Consider the following 6,165-nt stretch of genomic DNA (forward strand, 5'->3'; position numbering starts at 1 on the left):
CCGCGTTGGGTCTTTTCACTGTTTGAAAGTGAAAACGATGGCAGAATCTTCCTCAAAACTAATGGCGTGTTGCTCGTGGTAACAGCTCTGGTAATCATTTATAAAGAACAATTAAATGAGGGGCGAGGACCCCAACCTGGCGAGACCTGGATGAAACGTTGAATCTGACCCGTCTCCTCGGGTCACAGAATAGAAATGACCTCAAGGCTTTAGCTTCATTTATTCACAGAAAGACTTTTAAAGGCGCTCAGAAGAGCAGCTGACATGCTGATTTATAGTTATACTAGTTTTATATATTAGCTACATGTGCACTGTTATTATCTGTAGAATTGCTTGTCATGTTGGATTGAGGATTTACTCTTTTAAAAACAGCTTTTGTTCTGAAAGGAGCCGGTTGCATTCCGTTAGCTCCCGCTATCTCTTTGGGTGCGCAGTCCAAGCCTGCTCAGTGCTGATAAAAGAGATCCTGCACTTTATCCAGAGAGATGTCAGCGCACCCTAAAGACAGTAAGACTCATTTTGCCATAACACGTTCAGCTAACCTTTTTTTTTTTTTTTTGTCTGCTTTGCTGAAGTTAAAGTAAATGTGCTTAGTTTGTGGAGAACTGGTTGCTGTTTGTAAAAAAAATTTAAGAAATTACACAGTCAGTGAGTTTTATCAGGCTCTTGTCGACACCGAGACAAATGCAACTCTTCCTGTTAGGTTGGAGGACAAAATATTTTAGTAGATGGTTTAAAATAACCTTCTGTTATTGTTACCAGAAGGTGGCGATATTGGTTTTGTTGTTTGTGAGTATACAGTATTTGTTTTAATTGTTTTGGGGGAGTTTTGGATTTAGTTTAAAATAACTAAACTCATATTCTCTAATTCAAATTTTGATTATTCAGCAAAAAAGCTAATCCAGGTGCTGCAGCAAATTGAAGTGATAACCAATTGTTGCTTTTGGGTATTCTTCTGCCTTACAGGAAACCATTTTAATTTTTATGTCACCCTTAAACATAGACCAGAAAATGTATTCATGCCTCGAAAACTCAAATTTTCCTGCTCCTATTTGGCATCAGAAATCTGTCTCTTGTTCAAGATGTGGTGCACTGTTATTGCATCCGAGTGATGAGGATTGCATTTTGTTGAAGGAAGTTACTGATACTCTCCACAGAAAACGGTTGACTGTTGGTGTTTTGTTTCTGCTCTCTCTTGTTCCCAGGTAAATGATAGTTATTAGGAGGATTTTATTGCTACACAGACTCAAAAGGTGTTGCCACATGCTCCAAAGGTGTGGCTAAACGTCAAACTAAATATTATTTGGGCAGTAATTTGGCAAAAACAAATGTTGTTTACTGCCAAAATGCTCGGCCCCACTGTGCTAACTTGTATGTCCACTTATCAGTTTTACGGGCATTGTGTTTCATGATACCAGCATGTCTATGCATGTTATAAAGTCAGCTGCAAACAATTCCGATCACTTCATTTTTTAAGCAACATTTTGAAACTGTAAGCTCCAATAATAAGGCCCACACTAAGTTAGAGTAATTAGGTTTCTAATATTTCATGGCTTTGGTTAAAACAAGAAAAATCTGAGCTTTGTTTTGTTTTATTTTGAGTAACGTCAAATGACTAAAGCATTATAAAGTTACGTCTAAATGTGAGTTGAACTTATCGTTGCTAGCTGGTGCCTTTTATATACAGTAATAGCTTCGCAGGTCTGTGATTGACTTTAATATAAATATGAGCGACATGTTGATTTCAGTTTCCTTTTATCTCAGTTTGGTGAGTAGAGATGTACAGTGACCCGACACTAATTAATTTAGTTTTCCGGTTGTTTTATTCGAGTCTGTCTGGCATGCAAAACTTAAAAGTGAACTGAAGCAATAAAATACTAACCAATTGTTCCACGGATAATGAGAAGTTTTAAATCAGGTGAATAAGATAGGGTCCATAGTGAAATGCCTCTGTTATCCACACAGGATTGAAATAAACACGTTTCTACCTCATACTTTTTCCAAATTTACTTTATCAATGTGCAGGGAAACCACACAGTCCATTTTTCAGCTTTTAACAAACTTGTAACATAAATCCAGCATCAGATGTTTGTGTGGCTTCCTGGAACACATGTGGCTTTTTGATTGTAATTGTCACACAATTATTCCAGAAGTTTAATGTTAAGTTGCTTTATTGTTCATTCTAAAACCGTTTTTTTTTATTTTTTTTTTTATGGGTGTAAGCTGACAGATTTTGAAGTCGTTTCATTATTCAAGTCCCGTTGTGGAAAAGACTCCATTACCTCCAGCAGTGACACAGATCCTTGGGATGATGCGTCCGGATGGTACAGTCTTATCAGCTTCTTTCTCAAAACAATTCTTTGATGAACCTGTAAAGACCGATCACCTCTGATCTGCCTCTGGCCGCTTACGAATCACAAGGTGGCGGCACGCCAGGCAGCTGTGAGTGGGACTTCCTTGAGTGGGCAGTGTTGGACAACTGGAGGCGTTGAGCGGCATCGGCATCAACTCCAATCATACATTTTCTGTCCCAAGTATTGGTCATACAAGCTCAGTGTAACATGTTGTTGGCCAAGCAAATGTTTCAGATTTAAATGATAAAGCTCACCTTCTCACCTTTCTTGTTGAAACTTATTGCAAAGTCATGCTTGTTTTTAATTTCCGCGCCTGGCTGGTTGAGCAAACCCCATTATATCTCAGTCTTTGTCTCTTCTGAGGAAAAAAAACTTCTAGTCTATGCCTTGTCTATGCTTTGTAAATTTTAGCCAATGACGTAAAACTTGCTTTGTCGTGGATTAATCTAACCCTCCCGCGGTCGTAGTGTAATGCAACTCTCCGGAGGATTGCGGCAAATGGCAATCTGACAGGGTTGTCCCATCATACCGTCGGTTCCTGAAACTACACACAGACAAAGAACTGTAAAAGCACACAGAATGAAAAAAAACCCTTATCTATTAAGATCACAGGAGGGTCAAGCCTGGGTTGTTTGGATATACCGAAAACAATTTTCTTTGATTTGTTTGTAAACGTTTTGGCCAGACAGTCGAAACTTCAGACAAGACAAAAAAAAAATCATAAACACAGATCAGAAATGGTTTTGTAGCGGGTAAAGCAGGCGTTGCATTTCTTGAATCCATCCAACAGGCTATGCTAGCTAGCTGCAGCGTAGCACAGAACAAGCAGAGGATAAGGGAGGGAGGATGAACGCTGCAGGACATTATGATTGACAGCGCTAAGACCCGCCTCCTGGCTCTGACTGGTTGTTTCTAGTTAGCACTGGGAGAAGGCAGAGGAGCTGCATTTTTTCACAGATTATCTGTCTCAGCATAACGACAGTTTCAACAACAATATATATATATATATATACTCTGATAAAAGTCACACCCATGGTAAGTGTAAACTTTGCAACCACCTGCCTAGACCTTTGTCCTTCTGTCAGTCGATCAAAGAAAAATAAATCCCCATAAGAGACAAAGGAAGGGGAAATAGCAGTCATCGGTCTCAAAGAACTGTTGTTTCCCATCTTAATCTCAGAGTTAAAAGAATAATTGTATATTTAAGAGTAACTGACACACGTTTTGCTGAAACTTGTCCACTGTGGAAAAATACTGGATGGGCGCACAACTCCGGCCAAAAGTCAAGTGCACACTTGCAGATGCTTCTAAATTAAAGGTGCAATCCTCAATGTTTGCAGTCTTGTTACATTTTTTTTTTTTTTTTACTTTTGCTGATTTCACTTGATATTGGTGACCAGCCAACTTGTAAATATTTGAAGTTCGAGCTAAATCTGACATGAAAAGAAACGTCGCCGAGTGTCAGTGAGAAGCAGCGCGGACAATAGAGTCGGAGCAGTCAGTGCCCTGTGGCAGAACAGCTGGAGATCGGTGGAAAGACGCGAGAGGAAATAGGAGACGCAGTTTACACAGTGTCTGTCCTCTTTCCTCTGTCCTTTACAGTATCAAAAATCCTGTTTTTCCGCCAACAGACGTCATAGCAGTCAAGTTTATTTTAAAGATGACACCTTTGCGAACTGGTTTTACCTGTTCCGTGCTCCAAGTGGGATCATCCACGTTATTTGCATTTTCTAACCTCGCCGTGTTTCCACCCTCCGTCCGTTTGCCACGCTTTCTATCCCTGGAAATTCCCTGCAGCCTCGATCGCTTCACGAGCAGACAGTCACGTTGCTCGATACTCTGGGATGCAGCTGATCGGATTCATTGTGCCCTCATAACAAAACGAAGACGCCGCGCCAAAGCAGAGCCATGTTTTATTAAAAAACAACAACAACAACAACAACAACAACAAAAAAAAACAGATCAGATCAGATCAGTGAGTTCTGGGAAAATCTTTCTTGGCATGTGTATGAATCGCGTGTCGGCCGCGCAGGTCGAGCCGCCTGCGCTTCGTGTTGGAACCCGCCGAGAGAGATTTTACAATTTGGTGAGCGGCGTGCCGGTGCGTCGGGAGCAGGCGGACGCAGGCCGCTCCTCGGGCACGAGTGGATAAAGCGAAAAGAAATAATAGGGAATGAAGCGAGAGAGAAAAATGAACAATCTGAGACTATGCACGGTGCTGAGGTGGAGGGAAACAACCCGATGCAGGTAATGACGGCTTGAGAATTAGAACCTTGTGTGAAGGGGAGAGGGGGGAAAAAAACACATGAACGGAAACAAAGCAGGGATCTGATGAGGGAAATACAAGCATGTACAACCTGAAGAAAGAAACCAAAACTCTTCAACTGTAGACAGACAGACAGACAGACAGACAGACAGACAGAGGCAGGCAGGCAGATAGAAACTTTATTCATCCCTTTGGGATTTTTACCCTCAGGGATATTGTAGTTCAGTCTCCCACACACCAATACATCCAATAGGATGAGGCGGGAACAACAACAAATCAACACGTTACGATCCACGAGGAAAAAAATTATTCACCTTCTGAAATGTTGAATCTGTTCACATAACCCCCACAAACTGTGCTAGTGCCACCAACTTTTTTTTTTCTTTTCTTTTTTTTTTTAGCAGATAAAAATCTGAAAAGTGTGGCATGCATATATTTTCACTCCCCCTTTTTACTTTTTTTGGTTAGTTCTTAAAAAAAAACTCCTTTTGTTGCATGTCTACCAGCTTCTGCGAGGCAACCCGGACCATTTGTTCAACAACTGGATTTGTCTCTGAACTTTGACTAGGACATTCTAACAGACGTGCTATGACGTGAGCCATTCAAATGTAGCAGGCATAGGGCAGTCTTGCTGAAATGTGAGGCTCCACTTATGTTCAAGCGTGTTGGAGAAACACAGTTGGCGCTGGGGGAAAGTGAAATAACGGTCTCATCTGTTTGAAATTTCTCCAAAGCTTTCTCCCTGACCTGTCACTGAGAGCAAATTATGAACAGGCCCATTAGGTTGCTGCAGAAAGCAACTGGTTGTCCTGGAGGAGGTTTAGGGGAAAATTGGGTCAAATTTAAATGCACACCACACTTTTCAGTGGTTTATTCCTAAAACAAATGTTGAAAACCATTCAACCAAACCTGGTTTTCAACTCCCCCTCCCCTCCCAAAGCGTTTTTAGAAATGAAAAGCAGGCGCGCATCACCTTCCCTGCTCTGCTTCACAATCTCCGATGAATAAATAAATCAATAAAAATCCCTCTGGATCGTGACCTTAAAACAAGCGCTTCAGACCAGTCCACTCTCTGGACGCCTGTGGTGGGAAAATGTTCTGAATGGGGCAGCCGGGCCTGTGAGGAGCGAGTCTGTGCTGCGGAGAATAAAGACGGCTTCCCGGGGGCCGAACTAAGGGTGTGTTTGGAAGCAGCAGCTTCACGAAGATGGGGCGACATTTTAATCCCCGTCCGCAGGACGCAGACGTCTGAAATATTAGCATAACGCGTTGTCAGAATGACTCTGCCTCTTTGTACATTAAAACAAAACAAACAACCAAAAAAAAAAAAAAAAAAAAAATGTTGGCTGGCGGAGCTCCAGCTGCTAAATAATTTGCGTCAGCGAAAGACATTTGCATACATATGACACAATCGGACAACTCTGCTTATCCAGCGTGACTTTTTTTTTCCCTCTCTCCTTCTTTCTTATCCCTTGCAGTTTGTGCAGAACCCCTGGGAGAACGAGCCTGTCAAAAGGTTACGCAATCAGCCCACCACACTGAGGC

The sequence above is a fragment of the Xiphophorus couchianus genome, chromosome 2 (genome assembly GCF_001444195.1).
Source record: "Xiphophorus couchianus chromosome 2, X_couchianus-1.0, whole genome shotgun sequence".
Classification (NCBI taxonomy): domain Eukaryota; kingdom Metazoa; phylum Chordata; class Actinopteri; order Cyprinodontiformes; family Poeciliidae; genus Xiphophorus; species Xiphophorus couchianus.